This window comes from Argopecten irradians, chromosome 10 (genome assembly GCF_041381155.1).
Source record: "Argopecten irradians isolate NY chromosome 10, Ai_NY, whole genome shotgun sequence".
Taxonomy (NCBI): domain Eukaryota; kingdom Metazoa; phylum Mollusca; class Bivalvia; order Pectinida; family Pectinidae; genus Argopecten; species Argopecten irradians.
The window spans coordinates 43,202,823-43,225,507 of NC_091143.1; the positions used below are offsets into that span (position 1 = coordinate 43,202,823).

The window sequence follows — 22,685 nt, forward strand, 5'->3', positions numbered from 1 at the left end:
ATTCATAACTTCTTTGATCTATGTCGAAACGAGACTTTAACGAAACTGAAACCACAGAAGAATACAACCTTAAGTATACGGCCGGGAGAAATATTACTGACGCCGATACACTGTCAAGGTTACCAAAGGATACATCACGGCTGTATGTACAAGTCTACAGGTCAACGTGAGGGCTGAGGTGTTAATTACAGACAATTCCTTAGAGGAAGATTTGCAGGATATTGAGCAGTTGTAATTACGTGGCTGGAGAAAACTGCAAGCACGTGATAGGGTGTTACATCCTTTCATAAGTGCTGTTAGAGAGGGTCGTAATAAAACCGATTGCAGTGACGAAGGGATTTAACGAAATTTCATGAAGATGTATCGAGCATTCAGTAAAAATAGGCATTACAAACCTTACAATCGAAAGCATACAACATGATATTTTATATTTACATGTATAAATTTTGATAGGAAGATTACGATGCCGTAAAAATATTTTTGCAGGAAAAAATCACTATACTGCCCGTAAGAATTGTGTTATAAAATTATATTGCAAGCAGTAAGAAACTGGACACAGACTATATTTACACTTTCTTTGATCTTTTTACCTATTATTATAGAATGTAGGCGTAGCGGGAACACACCCTCAGCGCCGCGACATGTGTCCGGCTCAGCGGGCATTACAAGAGATGGAATCCAGCTCAAATTTTCAAGTTTTTTTATTTTCCAAATTCAATACAGCATATAAGTTTATTAAATACATAAATACATAATACAATATTCATTGTTATGTTTCAAGATTGAGGAGGATAATTCCGATATAACAAATTAAACAAATTGACTAATATATGAGTATGATATACTACTGCAGATTAATGAGAATTTTCCTTTTTTCTGTTGCCTGGATCAAATATTTCCTCAGCAAATTTAATTTCTTTACATTTTTAGATGAAAATGACATAATTAATTTATATACACTTTGCTTTTTACGTAACTCAGAATAAGCAGGATATAGTAATACAAAATGCATTTCATCTTCTACATCATTTTTGTCACAACAGTACAAAGTCTATCGCCTCTGGGAACGGCGTTATGACAGCCAGCTTCAATATGCAGAGAGAGGGCTTGCATGCAATATTTACGCACTATTTGTTTAGTTTTAGAATTCAAAGGCTTCTTTAAATAAAATTGAATTTCAAAGTTATCAACAAGATGTTTACAAATTTCACATTTAGAAGACACATAAAATGCACAAATCAGTTTCTGAATAAGTATATCATGCAAGCGCTGTATATGTGTTATGAGAAAAAACACCCACAGCAAAGCGTGCACCATTGAAGAACATTATCACCACACAGCCACAGGAGCTGGTCTGTATCTGACGTTGGAAACGTCAAAGGGAGGATATTCCAACATACTAGTGCTTACGGATCACTTCACCCGGTATGCGCAAGTATCTCCTACTCGCAATCAGACTGCTCGTACCACAGCGGAAGTATTGTTCAATGGTGGTCACACAAAGCTAAAAGGTTTCCATTTGACCACATTACAGTTATATTTGTAAGTTGCAGTTCACGATAACCCAGACAACGCCAATATTTTACGTACAGAGAAATGTCTATAGACTTGTTCTGGGTTCTATGACGTCATAAATAAAGGATCTTTTAATTCGTGACTATGTGATATGGAATTTATCAAACGAGTTCAATGTCACGAGCCTTTAGGCGAGTGGCAAATCAAATTATTTAACGAGTTTGATAAATTCCATATCACATAGCCACGAGTACAAGATCCTATTTATCACATAACTTTTATTAATAGATATATAAGCAAAACTTTAAATTTGGTCAATATATAAAACAGTAGAAATCCGGCTCAAATGTGACGTTTCAGTCTACTGAAACAATCATCAGACGTCATACCAAAATGATGACGTCAAATCTGCATGTGACGTCATGATAGTGTTTTTTCACATGTGTGTTACGATATTTTTGACATGGGTTATGTCGTGGCTGGACGGGCCAGCTATGTGATAATTGGGAATATGTCACAACTTGATCGCTGTGATTCTTTGCCGTGGCTGAAAAGTTCAAATACTTGGCACTCTAATTGTTAATGCCCACGAAAACAGCAGTCATTTGCAGAATTTCTATTTGGTAATTGTAGGAATAAAATCTGTCTTTTATATATTATCATCGTCGCCAATAGCATAAATTTCAACCACATATATGCATAGAATTTCGGATTAAGGAAAAAATCGGTAAAATGAGACTTATCACATTATACGCACATGAGTTGCTGTGCCTATTTTTTGTTTCTTTTGATCACTACCTCTGTAAAGAAAATGTACGGTATGAAGTCAGAATGATTGTAGGTGTATGTTTGTAATCTGTCAAAGTATTGGGTGATGATTTGTTCTTTTTCCTTCTCGGACCTTGAATTTGACAATCCTCCGTATACAACATGATGCAACCATGGAAACACCATAGCAACCATCATCTGGGAATATTTCAGCTTGTCTGTGGTATCTGTTAAAACATTAAAATAAAATAATTATAATTGCAATGACTGAACACATCACATAGTTCATTTAACATCATCTTCATAATAAAATACGATAATCTGTTTGTCTTAGTAAATACAGAGTGTATAGTTTTATGGTGAACTGATTATTTTTCTCATTTTTTCTGCATTTAGTGCATATCCTGTCAAATTGCATGCTGTCAATACTTATCTGTACATTTGTGGTGTCAAAAGCTGCTTATTTGCTTCTATTTTCCATTTTTACATGTAATGTCGTATTTCCATTAAATAGTACATGGTATATATGTTAAATGACAACTTACCATGCACTTATAATTCAAAATAATATACCTGGTATAACCAAATACCGCCATAGTTAAAATTGTTTTTGCCGTCTATGTCATATCTACAGTAAGGTAGTATACACTTTAGGTGGTAAGTCATTTGTGTAATGTCATGTCATAATGAAAAAAAAAATCCATACTGTGCTATATTTGCTAAACTGGAGTATCTGTATGGTACACAATGAAGGTCTTTTATATTCTTATAAGTGAAACCCTGGTCAATACTGGCCGCAATATACCGCTCGGCTAGAGAGAATTTATCTCGATCGATTTAGCGTCAAACTAGTAATCCAGAGGTTCCGATTTAGATCCCTGGCAACGTCAGGAATCAGATTTATTGTAAATCATGCTCCCTGTTAAGTAAAACCTGTGTGGAATACAATAATGCATTGTTTGATTTAAAGTATCTGCATCTCGGTCTTTAAAAGCGTTTGTGTATTAAGCAGTTTAAATTTGTATTGTTATCTCTTGCAAGCTATTTTTAAATTACATTTTGTTGTATTTTCTGCATGTTTACAGTTTTGTATCTTGTTTTCTGTATTACTTTATCTCAATAGTAAAAATTATAACGATAACATTGTATTGTTCACAATGTGTTAAATACGTAATATAAATATTCCTGTAGTAAATATGTGTTTTGGAGTAATAACAAAAATATACCAACTATGCCGTTATTATAAAAGTATAAATTATAAAGTATATTATGAAGTAAAAAACCAAATCTTCCAAAATATGTCAATGATATGGTGCAAACACAAAGACCAGGTTTCTATAACTGCTTATTGTAGTCAATACTGATGAATTATTGGAATGTTTTAGATTTACCTATAAATTATAATCTTAATCTAATGAAGGTTGTATTAGTTGTCCACTGTCACAAACCCTAAACTAGAATTTGAACTTTAAATGGCGATTGGTTGTAAAGCATAAACAATCCGGGCAGAACACATGTAAATTTGGTTTACCAGATCTTTATCAATAACGTCTAACGTACGAGTAATGTAATGCCGTGTGGTTAATTTAATAGACACCAATTCCAGTCCGAGTTCTTCTATATCCGGTAGTCCACTTGTAAATGGCTCCCTAAAATCATCTTCGTTTCTCCCATAAAACACATGGAAGTTAGTTGCCAGATATTCCTCCTATATTAATATAAAAATAGACAACTTACAGTAACATGATTTAAAAAACCCATTAAATTACGAAAACCCCCCAGATATATTCCATTCACTTAATGTTACCCTGTACCAGCTCAGAAATTCCTCTAGCAATCTAAATTCTTACCTATTTCGCATTAAACATTCAAATCAAGGTCGAATCTGGATCATGATAACACCAAAACAAATCTAGATTAGATTTGGGTCAACACATTAACAAAACTGGGTTAAATTGGAATTATCACATTTCACAAGACGTCAATGCCGGATCAAGTTACTGACACAGTGAGCAAAAGAATAGAATAGCGACAACGAATGTAAAATGAATTAGCTTACAGTAAGGGTTGCAAGCAACACACATCCCCTACCGTCAATTAGATTTTCTAATCTATGCCAAGTTATTATTGTTTAGTTATGTTATCATTGTATGCAGTTTGAATAAATTCTGTCTATGTGTGACACAAGTTATTATCCGAAGCTAAAATTTATGAAACAATCTATTTTTAGTAATAGAGACCTTTGTTGTTGACCTTTGGACCTTAAGCTCTATTTCCTCATTGGCTTTCATTGTATGAAGTTTGTAAAATATCCTTTGATATGTTCTCAAGTTATGGTCAGGTAACTTTTGAAACAAACTACTTTTAGTAGCAGTGACCTTTTGACTTCAAATTCAATCCCAAGCTATATTTTCTCATATGCTGCCATTGTATGAAGTTTGATCAAAATACATGTACCTTTTTTTTCTCAAGTTATCTTTTGGAAACTAATATTTTGTGAATCAATCTGATTTTCAGTAACAGTGACCTTTGTAGCTGACCTTCTAACCCTAAATTAAATCCCACGCTGGGTTTTTTTTATTCTCAAATTCTAAACATTTTGTCAAAATCCGTCAAAGTTATCATCTGATAGCCAATCCGGACGGACGGACGGACGGACGGACGGACAGACGGGAACAAACACTATAGTCCCCTCCAGTTTTACCGACAAGGAATAAAAAAGAATATTACAAACACATCAACCCAGTATCAATTTGCTCCAGAAAACGCATCATTAAGGAATTAGCATGATTTCCTAGAATTTTTCTGTGGCTTGTTTAAAATTATATATCCTATGAAGTGCACGCTGTTTCGGGTGACTATTTTGCCGGTATGCTTCACCGACAATTGTACCCACCTGTGTGAGGATTCCTTCTGTGGTCATATCAGACGCGATGTGGCCCAAAACAGATTGCCCATGATAAAACACAGATGACATCTCACCATGACCATTTGAAGAAACAGTTAAAACGACGAGAGCTCCCCCTACAACATTCATTCATAAATATATGCAGGAGTTTAACATTCAAACAATTCATGTATGGGATATGACAGGTATTATTAATAAACGGCAGGTGGCACTATTTTATAAACAACCTTAATTAAGGATCTGCTTTGGTGATACCAAAGTTTAAAATGTAATAAAATTATATAGTGGTGTGCTTGATTTTGAGCTTTTATTAATCAAAGACAGTTATTTGACGTAAGTTGTGAGTTTAACATTTAACCAATTATATACAATTATTGTATGGGATATGACGGGTATTATTAATAAACGGCAACTGGCACTATTTTAAAGGTGTACTTCTTGTAATTTTCACTGTAACGGTATGTCGTTTTAACATTTGACATTTGAATATGGACATGCAACTTGGTGGTTAAGCGCCCAAAACAATATGTCTGTCTATAAAAGAGCCGAAATCTAGAGATCATATATTCCTTGTTTTGAATAAATCGCATTCAATCTCCGCCATATTCAGTACCTTCGGGTTTTGTCGGAATTCTGAATCGTATCAGGTGACTGACGTCCACACGTCCTGCACGTGGTGATCCAGGTAACTAGCGTAAGGGCACACGTGATTGTTAACGTTTTCCTTCTGGCTAATATGAGCAAATCGTGCTCGTTTATGTCCACAGAGCGAGTATTTGAAACATCTAATTCACACAATGCCGTTATTCAAGATTGTGTGTATCAAAAATTGTAATGTGAGAGCATTATTTTTTTTGTAGATAGAGTCTGCTGAGGTCGACAACGTGTTTTGATTTACGAAAATCTGTTGACATTTCTCTTAGTTTCACAACACTCGTGTTACTTCGAGATTGTCGCGACGATGTTTGGAAGAGTTCGGACTGATTTGGCATCTTTCGAGCCTAATTTTTACGGGTTCACGTTAAAAAGATTTTTTCACTTTTATAATTAAAAAACTTCCAGTGCTGCAACTTAATAAAAAGTGGTAAAGGTAGAAAAAGTTTAAATATCGGACAGACGGAGAAAAAATCAGCCCTGCAGGTAGGGTGTTAGAATTGATCCTGCTGCCCCTATTGCATGATCGTAAAAGGCGACTAAATTTAGGATCTTATTTTTTCTCTTCTTCCTATCTGACTTTATCTTTCCTAATGCCTCCCTTGGCACCGCCTCACTTTTGGCCTTGAGTTGAGCGTTCGCCCCTGTGAGGAAGGCTCTGGGTTCTGCCCCCTGGCCGAGACACACCAAAGTCTATAAAAGTGGTAGTTTCTGCTCCTGCTTAGCGCTCAGCATACAGGGAGTGGGACGACTGGTTCGCCCGTTGTCAATATTTTTTTTTTTTTTTTAATATAAATTCAAGTTAACCCACTGTTTGAAAGATAAACGTACAGTAATACATTGATGAGTCAAAGTTTTTAAATGGGATCATTTTAAAACGGTCGTCTCATCTGGACTTCGACTCATAAATCGTAGACATTGACCTACTAACTTTGCGTCGATTTCCATCCAGCAAAATAGTCATGTTATCGATCAGACGATCACTTTAATACATTTTCTCTTCGCATCAAATAGAACTATCTGTACAGACTGAACGAACGGTCGAAAGAACGAACATGTATGGAGCTTTATAAGCACCCGTTACAAGACATATTTATGTACCATATAAGTTCTTGCATCTATGCTTTACGTATGTTAAGATAATATCTTATGTGAAAAATGTGTAAAATGTCCGACAAACTTGTCGAATTAGCTATCCACTGGGTCTAGACAGTGCCCATAATTGTGGTTTAGTTGATGTTGTCTATTAAATGTTTTTTAAGTTTAAAAAGATTGTTTAAATTGCACTTTAATGGAACTGATGCAATAAACTCAACTGAATGGATCACTACCCGTCGTGTCTCTGGACTTTCAAACTTCAAACTTTATTATTAGTCTGTTTACAAAATATACTATATAGAGAAACATATTTCAACATTCACAAATGCAACATAGATGGAGGATACATTAAATACCTTTTTGTGAAGTATACATGTGCATTGAACGGATCAATGCCTAAGATGGGGTATTGAGATATACTATATCTATAAATGAAATCTCAACATTTTGTACGATTTCTGTAAAATGAAGCCGCCATTTTTTGTATAAACAAGTTCTGCATATTTTATATGTGGTTATTAACACGCAACACTGCGCGTCTCAGTGGTGGCCAGATCTATCAGAATTCAAACAACGGTCGCGATCTTATTTAATTTTAATGAACAAATTGCCAATTTCATGAGCCAATATCTCTGCTATTTTGTATGATATGACCTTGAAACAAAAACTGTTATAAACATCGTTCCATAGTATATACATACATGTATGTGCAAAAAATGACTATTACACACCAACTTTTAAATGCGCTGAGATCCCATGTAAATCATGAAGCTTTATAGGTACCCGTTACAACACATCATTTATGCATAATATTAGTTCTTGTCTTTACGCTTTATGTTTATTAAGATGAGAGCATATGTGAAAAGGTCATTTTATAATTACTGACACCATTGTAAAAATGTAAAATCATGGTCGGACCGTGTGCATTTATTCTACTGCACTGAAGTAGCAAATATCATCATTTTTTGGCGGTACATATACCGCTAAAATTAATTTTGAACTTTTATTTGACTTTGTGAAATTAAACCCTGTGCATTGTAGATATTGCAATTATCAAAATGTTGGTAACGTTTGGTGGTAAATAACTTGTTTCGTGAGTATGAAACTTTCGACACATATAACTTGAACTATGTTGTGCTCTTGGGGCAAGATTTGACCATTGTGACCTTGAATGCATGTCAAGGTCATTCGATTGTAAGCTTATATTTTATACTATACATGAGCTGAGCTGATGTTTCAAAGAAATTGTGTTAATGTAAAATGATATTTCAGCATATAATTCAACATTTTACTACCTTGACCTTCAAGAGTGATTAAGGTCATACAATAAAAACTTATTCTGACATTTGTCTATCATGATGCAGACGTAATTGTATGTGCGGCAATCGGTCTTTGATGTAAAGATGTTCTACAACAATTGTATCGCTGTAGCATATGTGACTTGTATGACCTTGACTTGAATGACGTAAAAGAGTGACAAAGTTTTGGCGTGAAATTGCTGTAGACAACTGTCTATGCTATGTCTATGCAAAAATTCAAGAATGTATGTAAATATGAAAGGCGCTGAAACCTTGTACATTTTTGGCGGGACAAAATCGCCGTTTTTTCTACAGGATTTAAAAAAAAATCTTTATTTTCATATTTTTTAATGTATCATGCATATTCAAACAATTCACAAATCTTGTGAGGGCTATGTGTACATTTAGCTATTACTGAAAAATGTATAATTCTATGTCTTAGGATCGACTATAGGTTATACAATGTGTACACATTACGTTCATTTTTTACTTCACTAGACCTGTTGAGTAATAAAGGAATTGAATTGTTGGCCTAATACCTGTATATCCAAGTTATAATGTTAGTTACAGGCAAAACAATTGTTGACTGGAGGACAGATTTAGTGTCTGACTGGATGAAATACGCCACTACTGAGTTTACCTGCATCCCCATTCAGGGGCAACTATCACTGATCACTTATACCGGATACCCAACACTTGCAATCATAAGGAGTATTTGTATAATTATGTCAGATATAATTGTAATATTCTTATTCCTTATACATGTATTATTGTTATATAACACCATTCACTTTGTAATATTTAGATAGTATGTGCGTGTGTGCGTGTGTCAAAAAGATTTAGGGTGGAAAAAGATAAAAAATACCATACATAACTGGATAACAAGTTAAAAGAAATAAGTTGGTGATAATGATACCATACATATTCTAGCTTTAAGCTTGTCTTTACTTTCAGGCCAAGTCATATTAAACACCCAAACCGCAGACCTGTCTGAAGAAAATGTTTAGAGAAAACATCTCAATGCGAAAAGAGATGAAAATGAGAGACTGCAAGTATGCCATCGCTGCAAATGAGTGTCTAAAAGATTTAGGGTGAAAAAAGATCAAAAATACCATACATAACTGGATAACAAGTGAGAAAAGAAAAACAAAAAAATTGCAAATTCAGTGATCAAGTTGCTCTAATGAGCATGGACTTTTAAGATGAACTATCTCGAACAAACAACCAGGAATTGTGATTTGATTTAGATTTAAATAGGTTACCAGTATGTATTATTTATCAACATTGGATTTTTTCATCAAATAGATGATAGTATGTGACACTTATTAGTTAACATTTTGGGAATGTATATACCAGGTATTAATCAATTGCCAGTGGATGACAATTTGTAATACGTGGTCATGTGATTCAAGTTTATTTGGAATCATATAAGGTTCAGATTTTGTTCGAACATGCAGGGACTAATGAGATGTTTTCAACGGTGTCCAAAATATTGAATGAAGTTTCAAACATTTCCATGCTTCAAATACTGTATTTGAAAACTGGTTATTTGTCGCATGAAGTAGTCAGAGAGATCTTACAAAAATGTCTGAAGCATTATGGTGGAATATAATAAGGAATGAATGAACATTTTTGCACGTCAAAAATAATTTCTAGATGACCTTTTCCATTCTTCCACATAAATTACTTTTGTACCAAAGAAAACAAATTAATTAAACTTTAAAGGTCATTATATGCCCTTTGACCTTTGTTTTCCCCAGTATGTTTTGTCTACTAATCTCAGCATACAAATTTTAATCAATCTCTTTAAAACAATGTGCATATTACATAATATCCACACTGTGAAATTGTGTTTCCCACAATAGCATGTATTATTGCAAAAAATACTGCCTTTTGCATTAAGTACTTCAGTTTTTAAGGTCATCTGTCGTCATCCGCTGTATGTCGTTCGCTATGAATTTCTACTCTAGTTCCACAAGTACGATTTACCTGAAACTTGCCTAAAATGGTCCTGGGTTGTTCCTGACCAAAGTTTTTTTTTAAACAATCTGAAATTATCCTAGATATTTTATTTTGAACATATTGAAGTGCAGTTTAGCTGAAACTTGCCTGAAATGGTTAAGTATTCTTACTTTTTTTGATGATTCAAAGTTGGACATGACAACCTGTACAGCTGACATTTTCTTATATGCATATGTAGTATATTTATTAGCTCACCTGGCCCATAGGACCAGTCTTTTACAACATTATTTTATAAACTTTCAGATATAACTATACACTTTCAAAGTTAGGAAAGTATATATGGAGCAGCATTGTTTTTTAAATACGTAAAGAACATCCATTTGCGAAATTGTTCACAACAGATTTCTTAGACTTACTTATGTAACTGTTGAATTGATTGTCATATGATCACTAATCGGGCCTTTTTTGGCTTATAATCCTTGTGTGCAATATATATAGGCACATTATTTTGCTTCAGAAGTCAACGTAACATGTAAGTCCACGCTAAGAGGGAAAAATAAAAGTTGAGTAATTAAAATTCATATATTGACTTGTAATTCTTTTTATTTGTTATTAGAATACTGTATCGCTAAAAAATTCCTATATACAGTTAACAGTCTACATATATATATACGTATATAATATACCTTGTATGTACAACTTGTACGTCTCATATAAACTCAATATGTGTGACTTGATAATGTTAGTGTCATGGATTTTCAAAAAAATGTAAAAGGAAAACTATAAATATTACAAACATTTCCAACTTTTATACTTTGCTGAAACGAGAAACCTTCTATGTTCTTTTTTTGCAAATGTACAGTTTAGTAATGAACTCATTGAATGGACTACATTGTACATGGAATTGATTTGCAATAAGATTCTGCTCAATGTATATGTATAAACACCTACAGAGCCACTGATTGGTCGACTCCACAATCTCTTGATTCCGATTTGCTTTTAATTTAGTCCGAACTATTTTTTATGAAGAGTTTTATTTTAAATAACATTGATTTACTATATCACTGGTAGTTGCAATAATCAACTACAGAATATTGACTCTCTAAGTAGGCACTGTAATTTATGGTGGAAAACTTGAAGTAAGTATTTATACGGTAGTAACGAGAAACAAATGATCACCACGGTATAAACGTATGAGATAAACAAGTTTCCCAATACGGAACTGTTGTTTATCATGTTATCGTTAGCTATTTTTTAAAGATTAAAAACTCATGTTTTTTTCAAAATTGAAAAATCAAATAACTCCAGTTTCATCAACATGATAAACAACAGTCACTCGATGGGAAACCTCGAATTGCCCATATTGTGTGCCCATATTGTGTGTAAACACTATACCGTTTAAGTGTGGTAACTTTATGTACCTCGCTAGGCTGTGCTAGTTTCACCACACTGTGTTTAAACAATTTACCGTTTAAATGAGGTAACTTTATGTACCTCGCTAGGCTGAGATTGTTTTACCACACTGTAAGTAAACAATATACCGTTTAAATGAGGTAACTTTAATTTATATACCTCGCTAGGCTGTGATAGTTTTACCACACTGTGTGTAAACAATATACCGTTTAAATGAGGTAACTTTATGTACCTCGCTAGGCTGAGCTAGTTTAACTACACTGTGTTTAAACAATATACCGTTTAAATGAGGTAACTTTATGTACCTCGCTAGGCTGAGATTGTTTTACCACACTGTAAGTAAACAATATACCGTTTAAATGAGGTAACTTTAATTTATATACCTCGCTAGGCTGTGATAGTTTTACCACACTGTGTGTAAACAATTTACCGTTTAAATGAGGTAACTTTAATATATATACCTCGCTAGGCTGTGATAATTTTACCACACTGTTTGTAAACAATATACCGTTAAATGAGGTAACGTTATGTACCTCGCTAGGCTGAAATAGTTTTACCATACTGAGTGTTAACAATTTACCGTTTAAATGAGGTAACTTTATGTACCTCGCTAGGCTGAGATAGTTTTACCACACTGTGTGTAAACAATATACCGTTTAAATGAGGCAACTTTAATTTATGTACCTCGCTAGGCTGAGATAGTTTTACCACACTGTGTGTAAATAATTTACCGTTTAAATTAGGTAACTCTATGTACCTCGCTAGGCTGAGCTAGTTTTGCCACACTCTGTGTAAACAATGAACCGTTAAAATGAGGTAACTTTATGTACCTCGCTAGGCTGAGATTGTTTTACCACACTGTAAGTAAACAATATACCGTTTAAATGAGGCAACTTTAATTTATGTACCTCGCTAGGCTGAGATAGTTTTAACAACACTGTTTGTAAACACTATACCGTTTAAATTAGGTAACGTATGTACCTCGCTAGGCTGAGCTAGTTTTACCACACTCTGTGTAAACAATGAACCGTTAAAATGAGGTAACTTTATGTACCTCGCTAGGCTGAGATTGTTTTACCACACTGTAAGTAAACAATATACCGTTTAAATGAGGTAACTTTATGTACCTCGCTAGGCTGAGATAGTTTTAACAACACTGTTTGTAAACACTATACCGTTTAAATTAGGTAACGTATGTACCTCGCTAGGCTGAGCTAGTTTTACCACACTGTGTGTAAACAATATACCGTTTAAATGAGGTAACGTTATGTACCTCGCTAGGCTGAGCTAGTTTTACCACACGGTGTGTAAACAATATACCGTTTAAATGAGGTAACTTTATGTACCTCGCTAGGCTGAGCTAGTTTTACCACACTGTGTGTAAACAATATACCGTTTAAATGAGGTAACTTTATGTACCTCGCTACGCTGAGCTGGTGTAAACAATATACCGTTTAAATGAGGTAACTTTATGTACCTCGCTAGACTACGATAGTTTTACCGCACTCATGCTCAATACTCTAGGGGTTGCTATCACATCATATCCAGCTAATTACATTCAATGACATGTAAAGGAATATATATTTTATGTCGTAACTTTTTGATTACGCATTCAATGTGTTAAAAATTCAAGTGTTGATTAGCTTTTCTGGCGTTTAAGAAGTCAATAGTTTTTAAAGTGTGACATGTATACAAACCGAGGTATATGAAAACATGCACATGTATTTACCTCTCTATGTATGTAACACATTTACTTCTTAAAATTTAAATATCGATGTATCTGCAGTGATATAAATACTAAATATTGTATTTTACATCGAAATTTCAAAACTATATTTCGATATCTCCATCATAACTTGGAGTCCTCGCTTACTAACTTAGAAATCAGTTTAAAAACTGGACCTCTCTTTGCTTGGTAAACGTGTGTGTGTGTGCGTGGTGTGTGTGTGTGTGTGTGTGTGTGTGTGTGTGTGTGTGTGTGTGTGTGTGTGTGTGTGTGTGTGTGTGTGTGTGTGTGTGTGTGTGTGTGTGCGTGCGTGCGTGCGTGCGTGCGTGCGTGCGTGCGTGCGTGCGTGCGTGCGTGCGCGCGCGCGTCGTCCGTCCGTCCGTGCGTGCGTGCGTGTGCGTGCGTGCGTGCGTGCGTGCGTGCGTGTGTGGTGTTTGAACAAAATTGATCATGTCTTGACACGAAGGAAAGCCAACAAACAGAACAAATATTTATTCACCTTTTTTCACTAATACAACATTTATATGCGAAGACTATATTCATATGCATTATAAAAGCACTATAAACGTACTAACGTCTCATGTGACCTAAAAACAAAACAAACAATTTGTCTTTTCACCCAAAAAATAAAAGGCCCGAATTATACCACTTCTTAGATGTATGTAATTGAGCATAACTTAGTTATTAAAAGTGTCTATCACCTTATATATATTACTGTTGAATCGTAGATTGTCGTGTTGTTTGTAAAGTTTGGCAAAATTTGCAAGTCCACAGGGTTCAATACATGTACATAGTTCTGTCACAAAATAATCAGTATGTATTCTACTGTTTATAACAAGTAATAGGAACACTTGATTGACCGGATTCGAGTTTTCAAAGGCATATACATTTTTAAAATTATCAGGATTATGGCGGTATGTTCCATTATGTCGTAAAATGAACATATAAAGTGTACAGGACGTGTTTGGTTATGCATAACTCTGTCTACATCCAACGGATGGTGCTTCATTTTATTGATATTTCACGCTCTGATAGGGTCGATAATTTATGCAAAATCTCGATATAGCCTCTATAAGATTTTCCTTAATTTAGGAACCCCTCGAGAAGTGTATCCCTATGTTCCATACCCGGATGTAGAAGAGTTTAGGTTTAAAAGAACAAAACAAACCTGGTTTGAGTTCCCGTCCCCTTGAAAGTACAAAAGCCCTCCAGTCTGCTTTCCCTTGTTCTCTAATCACTCTGCGCTCTTCTTCATCCGCTTCTTCGAACATGATACCATTTTTGATCTGACAAACTCTGGAAATAATTCAAAGAAAATATTTAAAATCAATACAGACTGTCCTACTGTACATACAATGCTAGATCAGTAGGGTGGTTATACAGTTTATCCCATAAGTAATGCATGTTTATATCAGTAGACACACTATGTGATAAATTCACACAGTATCGTGTATGTTTAAACATCTACTGTGACACTGGTCATGTTCAACCTCTCTTTGATTCCGATTGACTTTCAAATTGCGACTACGTTTTTTTATGGCATTTTCTTTTTCTTTTAATCTGCATTTGTATCAAGTGAACAACATAATACTGTTTCTATATTTGGTTACAATATTTTATGGTGGAAATATATTATAATGCGATTAGCTTTTCTGAATGTGACGAAAAACAACGTATCACTTTAGAGTTAAAGTTATGGAATAAACTAGTTTCCCAACGCGTGACTTTTATTTATCATATCTACATGTATATAAATTAAAGCTTGTGTCTTTTCAAAATGACTATGTATGGTTTGAGCCCCCTTTTTTATCCTAAAATCTTTTTTCAGACCTGATATTGAAAAAAATATAAAATTTTGAGTATGTCCTTGATACAATACTTGATACTATTACATACTGTTCAAGATTGCGCTCTATCAAATAATGACAAAAGATTCAAATTCACTTAAAGTATGCAAATTCGGATGGTTACCATAGCAGCTAAAGCTGTAAAATTATAAAAAAAAAAAACCACTTAAATACATTTAAATATGGGATAGACTTAAAATATTTCAAATACATCAATTTAATTTAATTTAATTCCATCATGAAGAAAGATAAAGCGCGTTAGGGCGTCATGAATATTTATATTTCATACTGTTTGGGTTCATATCAACCGTATTTCTCAATTATCATCATTAGATTTCAAAACAATACGGGTATATCTTTTGAATTTCCCGCTTGCGTAGTGTTGACGTCACCAAGATCAATAAAAGGAACATCCATAGCATCAGCTTCTGAAAATACTTCCATCCAAAAACAGTTTAAAACAAACGAACAAATGAAATGTATGCGAGGATATTTTTCAATGCATACTACGTTGTCAACAAGATAATACTATTGGGATTTAAAGACCACACAACTTTAAAACTACTTTTTAAATTATTTGACCGTTATGTTGTAAGTGACGCGACGGAAACGTTAAATATTCATACGCTTGACCAGATGGGACTTCATAGTCTGATATTTCGCATTTGGTTTCACATTGTTTAAACGGGAAACTGAAAGTAGAAATGGAAATATAAGACTCTTTCATACAATGTATGTACACATGGAGAATAGGGGTTCCACCGGAGGGGTTATAACATGTGGTAAAACTCGAACATAATGAACGAGTCACTTGTTTGGGAAGCTCTGTATTTAATTATTCATATATACTTACTGTTTAGATAGATAGTGTGTCGCTACAGTAGATATGGCCACGTCTACAGAGTTATCAGGCAGACACTGTTCATACATCGTCCTCGGTATCATCATTGGGTACACATTACCGGTGACAAGTCCAGGCTCCTGGCCAGTACCTTTATATAAAATCATACACATTACCGGTGACAGGTCCAGACTCCTGGTCAGTACCTTAATATCAAATCATACACATTACTGGTGACATTAAAGGATTTGTGCAGTCAAAAATGATAATTTCAGTTTATGCTGGAAATGGCTTTAATAGACCATGTAGAAACCTCTCCGTGCCGCGCGCGACCGGAATAACCTGTAAACCGCCGATATCGAGGTCAAATTTTCTGACTACCCGATTATGCATATTTTCTAGCTCTAAACCGTGTGACGTCACAATAGTCCGTAGCTTATAGCTGTACTACAACTGATGTGCTATCACTTACATCGACGGTCACAGGAAAAGCCGATCAAAGATTTTTTAATGATTACTTTTGAGTGAAGTTAATCGTACAATAACTTTGGCTCGAATTTTTATAACTAAATAAGTGAAATTCGATGTTTCAAATACTCTAATTTATGCTCTATTAGCAAGTATCTTCGTGTAATTATGAAAGAAAATCCACACAGAAATAAAAGTTTCAGATTTTTTTGTCGAGGAGTTCAGCAACGAATAGGCTTTATTTAGATAATATTTTCCTGTAGTCTGTATCTTCGATACATTGTAAGATACATTGTGAATTGCAAAGTTTGTGACAGTAAAATGAAATTTTACGTAACAATTTAAGAAATCCTTGATTAAAGCATCAAGGATATGATGCTTGACATACGTACACACCGATGATTGATCATTACAAACATTGTATTGTGTGTTGCTAACAGAATAAATCGAGATACATTTATTTCAATACCGTAAAACGTTTCAACATGTGGTAGAAAGAATTTACTTTTGATATTGTAAAAGATCAAATAATCGAGATATTAAGCAAAACAAACTATTTTATTCAGACCGTGCGCGGTCGCTTTCAATTTTTAATCGATATACGAGTAGAATCACCGATATTACAGATATATGATTAGCCATGCCTTTGGTTTGATTGTTATGTAATACCTTGACCAGGATGTTGTTTACCTGTACACAACGCCATTCATCGAACTCACCTGTAATTATCTGGCCGCGGGCAATTTGCTATTCGGTGGCCTATATCGGGTATCTGCTATTGTCTTACTGTCAATCAGGTTAGGACATCCGTTAATTGGATTGTGATTTGAATTATGGAAACCCCGTACATCTATGCTCTAGGTTTTTTATTGTCACCTCCATTTTTAAAATGAAGATGTAAAAGCAAATGGAAGTAAAATATACCTGATCATACCTAGGAGTATATATTACATACACACATATATATGTCGTACACAGGTAAAACAAAAATAGAAGGTGACTTATTCAGAAACAAAAATGGTTCTAAGAACTATTTCAACTAAAGGTTTAACCTTAAAAACCATTCCAGTCTAGAACTGTAATTACGGAATCGTGGCATATAGCAATCTTCCGTAATTTCTAAGATATTAGTAAAAATTCTAAGCATATATTTTCACCGTGTCGAATCTAAATGTACATGTATAGTCATACAAGAAAGGTCACAACACTATCACACTAAATATGCTTATTTAAATATCACTTAGTATATTTTTAAAAAGGTACAAGATATTATATCTATTTATAATGCCTGTATACAAGTAATTTCAATTTTCATTTGAACACCTTATGTGGTTACTTTTTGGATTATACGATAAATGTTCATATATCATACTATTAAATCTCGGTATGATATACAAAACGGTCGACAATGAATATACTATTTTAAGGATTTAGTTTAATTTTGAAATAATGAATTTAAATCTAGACTTAAACTGTGATTTAGGAACATATATCAGAAATACCATTGATATATTTCAGCTTTTTAGTAAGCGTTATGGATAAAGTTTCAAAGGCAACAATATAGATATACATATTATTTTCGGTATAAGTTCGGTACTGTTACTCCAATATCACATAACTGATAACCGTCCACATTTTATTTTTACTCAAAAACTGTGCCGTGCTTGCATCGTTATAGAAGAAGTTTGAAATAAAAACACGGATTCTAGATATATTCATGTTAAATTTTGTCACAGTCCAGCCTGATCCGAACATCATTTTGATATCGCTATCCAAGGACGTATATTTTTAACGGAAATTTAAGACATATCTCCTAAACATTCCGTCTTTAAAGCAAGTTATAAACGTCGTGGAATTTAATAAACTTTACAATGGTGTTTCGTTTGACTCGATAAGACAAGTATTTGTTGAGAAAAACGGTTTTTATTCCCGGTTCATAGGCGTCTCGCGTGGTGTTTAGTAATGTAAAGAGACAGACACGAATCCTTCTCACTTATAAATCCTTGCTTGAGGTATGATATAACCTATTGATGGTATGACCGTTGAACTGCTGAATGTTTGTCATGTATGTATCGGTCTAAGAACGCGATTTAGACTAAATTCTTCATATTCGTGACTTGTTTTTAATTTTGCGGAGGATAGACAAGTGTTTGCGTGTGTGTAGGCCTATTTTGAATGCAAAGACGGGGCTATTTAAAGCTGATGATACTGTTTCGGATAGGCTACCTGTAATGTTTTCTTCTGGATACCTGTATATGATCTGTTCGCTTAGACGCTCGCAGAATTGTTCACCGACAATTAGATGTTCTGTTTATTTATGTGAGATGAGTGACCGTACAGGGATACCCCGAACATTCCTGAGGAAAGTCCCCGTTTTGTATCCTCGACCAGCGATTCATTTTATAGTTTATTACCGTTACAATGCTTGAACTCATCTTATGTTTTGATGTCAAATACATGTGTAATTGGATCTAATAAAAAATCTTCATTGTTATTTTGAAATCCGTCAACTTATGACGCAAAATCTTATCGAAGCGTGAACTAGAAGTAGTCCGAACCTTCACTGCGTTTGTATTCATACGTCATTGCGATTACGCTTATTTGAACGCAACTCCCCTCCCGTTGACTATATAGGGGCATATGTAAATATATAGAGATTGAACAGTCAAGAGTCAAGTCTAAATTCTGGGGGTCAAAAACATAGTCTCAGGGTATGTTTACTGGATGCCAAGACTTACTTATAGTTTCCATAGTCACCATCACATATATCATATCGGGATCGTTTAGGGATTAAAATCAAAGCACATCATGGCGAGATGAATTCCCTACCTTGGATGACCTTGCTGAGAAGATTAAAGTCGTTCTTTGGATGATCATTATAGTATACAACGATTGGATGCTGCTCCCCCAGGTGTGTTTGTGCGACACCTGAAAGGGAAATAATAGAAAACAAATCAGCAGTTTTCTAAAGAATGGACGTCAAGAATATCACGAGAAATAGACAAATAGATAATCACTGTTAACATTTTAATACAGATAAAGAAAGTATGTGGAGGGTGAAATGAATATATCTGAATACATCAGGTATATGCATGCGTTTAAATGTAGGAGTTTTTTTTTAAAGTATGGGTGTAATTGTTTGAGAGTCTATTGAGGGTATTTGTATATTGTGTTAAATTAATATCCCGAATAAAAAGATAATTATGAAAAATAATACCTATACGGAATAACAGTTCCTAAATTCAAACTACAAATTATAAGTAAAAATAGAAATATACTGATTTAATTGTTTACCAATCATTTCCTTAATGAGAGACAGAGAGGCGTTTCCGTCCGCTGTACCAAAATCTGCTATGTTTACTGGCTGTACTGGGGGATGGCTTGGTCTTGACAGGATTATCCTCCCTTTATAGAACATAGATACGGGGTATATTTTATCATTAAATACTCAATGTTCTAAATTACATGTAATAAACCGTGAGATAAACCGAAACACGTGTAAATTAAAATATCAACACTATTGCTTCAGGTATGCGAAGACAAAAAATAAATAAATACATTTATTTTAAAACTAAAAATTGTCATAGACAATTAGGTGGTATTTTTACTGTATTTAGTTTACAATGCTATCATTACCAGGTAAGTTAAAAACAGAAAATTTCAACCGGGAGTTAATATTTTAGAGGAAAGTGTACAATTACAAACTTTCTCCATATACTATTCTTCATCTTAGAGAAACAAAACTAAAGACATTGGCTCAATGGTTAACGAGCAATGGATCTCTAGAATAAACCGGAAGTGACGTCATAACGGCTTTATTTGAATTTTAATCGACGGCATATTAACATGATTTTATAGTAGATACGTAGGAAATATTTTGTAATAGTTTGGTTTTAATCGGACTATTTGAATCGGAAGAATTCTTTAAAATATAATTGACGAAATAGTCAAAAACTCCTTTGTAAAATATTAATTACGATCCAAATAATTATGATATAACCGATCTGAAATCCAAAGATGTCAAAATAATCAGGAGGGAGGATATACTGCATCTATTTAACGCAAAAAAAAATCTGGAAAAAATAAATGATAAAAAAAATAAATCTGAAAATAGTAATAGGTAAATTTTGAGCTGTATTACCTTGTAATGAAAGTAAGTTGTATAAGGAAATTCCCTACAACAATAATCTTCAGATTCTAAATTAGTTTTATACTTTTTGAGTTAAAGCTGTTTTTGTGTTTTTAGCTTCTACGTCAATGCGTTCATATTGGATTTATTGACCTATTTGATTTTATTTACTGCACATCTTCAGATAAATGGCTTTAATATTCTGAAATAGTTTTTGTCCTTTCCTTTGTCTTCCCATTTTACTTGTAGAGCGTAAACAAAAAACACAATACTATTTTAAACATTTTTGCGGGAATTTTGCAAAGATCAAAGTTTGTTTTCAAAATGCCATAAAACTTTAACCAGAAGTGCAATCTGATTGAAATACATATCCTTTAAACCACTCCGTTCAATAGAGGATCTGAGAAAATCCGATTAAGGGTCATGTTCGGATGACTTTTCTGCACGTTAAGGGTCATGTTCGGATGACTTTTCTGCACGTTGCTCTGTCAATTGACAACGCCATTTTGCCCCAACATACAAATACGATTAGCTTTATTGGGCGAGATGACCACGTACACGGAAATAATTCTGACAGATTTTCAAACTATTTCGTCCACTGTCAAAATTTTGCCAGCAGCGATTTGATTGGCCATTTACAAAGGTCACGTCGACATGACCCCTTATTGGATTTTCTCAGATCCTCTTATCTAACGTAGTGATAATAAGGATCTGTATTTCAATCAGATTGACCAGAAGTGCTACCGAGAAATCAAAGACATCAAATTCATCAGAATAACATTCTGCATTGAACTTTGACTCCGTAGCAAACTTTTTATTTGACCTTTGACCTAACTACGATATATCTGAAAAAAGTTTGTCTTTAATAAGATCTACATAAAACATCAAAAATATTTGCTATATTTCATACGTTTTTTTTAGTTTTAACTGTTTTAAACTTTTTCGGTATGACGTCATAGCGGCCAAATTGGATTTTCGACCAACATGAACATTTTGCGGTCACTCCTTCAGTTCGTGCTATATAACACGACAACAAGATTATTATATTATCTCTTACGAGTTCGTAGTCTTTTACACACAATTGTAAATGCAGAATAATAATTACATTTACATTATAAAGTGATTGAACAGTGTTTTGATTGCGTTAAAGGTGGTATGAACGCAATGGGATACAGACATATTCTACATGTAGCGCTAAAGCGTTACATGTCCCTGTTTTCCCGACGCAAATATTCACTGTTACCATACTGGGAAGGTATTTATCAATCTGGTGTTTATTCCGGTTGAAAACAAGCGTTCTGACGCCCTTCGACTTTGCGAATTTACACTCAACAAAAGACGCGAAACAATATCAATAAACAATGCATTTTCAGCACTAGTTTTCGACATTAGTCAGGCATAGAACTCGATACCAGACAATAAGAAGTCCCTGTAACAGTTGCTATAGGAACAAACTACGATGTCAGGAAAAAAAATATTTAATATCTTTATTTTGACCCCTTTTCTAAATTTGATGCTTTGATCACGAATATTCCAGTGACGTCACTTTTAGTAGGAGTGAATGAAGCGTCAGTCATTAAACCCATTCGGTTTAGATAATGCATATTTTCATGTACGTCATATCCGCATGTACGTCATATCCGCATTAACGAAAAATGCGAAAAATAAATTATATATTATGTAAATGTCGGTCAGCTTGTAATGATAATAAATCAATAGGTCTTTTCACCCAAAGCTGAAAAGTCCTAATGAACAAGATTGATATTATTAGTACCCGATGTCTTTTAAAATAATACATTAAGAAGAAAAGGCTACAAGAGAACAAAAACTGTTGATGAACAGAGTTTAATAATAATAATAATAATGCAAAATCCAACGATTATGAATTGTCATTGTCTTGGTCTAAGTCTCCGATCTGGAAATGGCGAATAGTACAGTCATTAGATCAGTCTGCAGCCTTCAGAATTTCTTGCAGTGGTACTTGTCCTTTGGCAGCTGCCCTCTTTAATAATAATTAACTTACATTATATATAATAACAATAATAAAAATACTGTAAA

At 34.0% G+C, this 22,685-nt stretch overlaps 1 pseudogene; it reads right to left on the reverse strand.

Moving 5' to 3' along the window:
* Positions 1 to 738: 738 nt before the first annotated feature.
* Positions 739 to 22,685, reverse strand: part of LOC138332717 (uncharacterized) — a 74,985-nt pseudogene continuing 53,038 nt past the window's right edge.